The sequence below is a fragment of the Morone saxatilis genome, unplaced genomic scaffold, assembly GCF_004916995.1.
Source record: "Morone saxatilis isolate NCDOM2014 unplaced genomic scaffold, NCSU_SB_2.0 Contig3, whole genome shotgun sequence".
In the NCBI taxonomy this organism is placed as follows: domain Eukaryota; kingdom Metazoa; phylum Chordata; class Actinopteri; family Moronidae; genus Morone; species Morone saxatilis.
Window position 1 is genome coordinate 10766549 of NW_023339873.1, and position 225 is coordinate 10766773.

The 225-nt window shown below is 45.3% G+C and overlaps 1 protein-coding gene across 1 annotated transcript in view; it reads right to left on the bottom strand.

Annotated features, from left to right (window-relative positions):
- Positions 1-225, bottom strand: part of LOC118337009 (mitochondrial basic amino acids transporter) — a gene marked incomplete at its 5' end in the record, with an annotated part of 6591 nt that overhangs the window by 6029 nt on the left and 337 nt on the right.

The window sequence follows — 225 nt, forward strand, 5'->3', positions numbered from 1 at the left end:
CCCCCCCTCCTCCTCCTCCCCTATCTTGCAGTTCTTCTTTAACGTATCACACTAAAAACGAAACTTGTCTTTACTTTTAGCTGGATACGAGCACGTTTTAAAGCAGCTTTTCCATGAATGGCAGCACAAGACATACACCACTCCCTGTGTGAGCTACAGGTGAGGAATGTCACTAAATTACATCCGGTGTTTCCACACTGTGTTTAGAGGAGAGAGAGAGAGAGA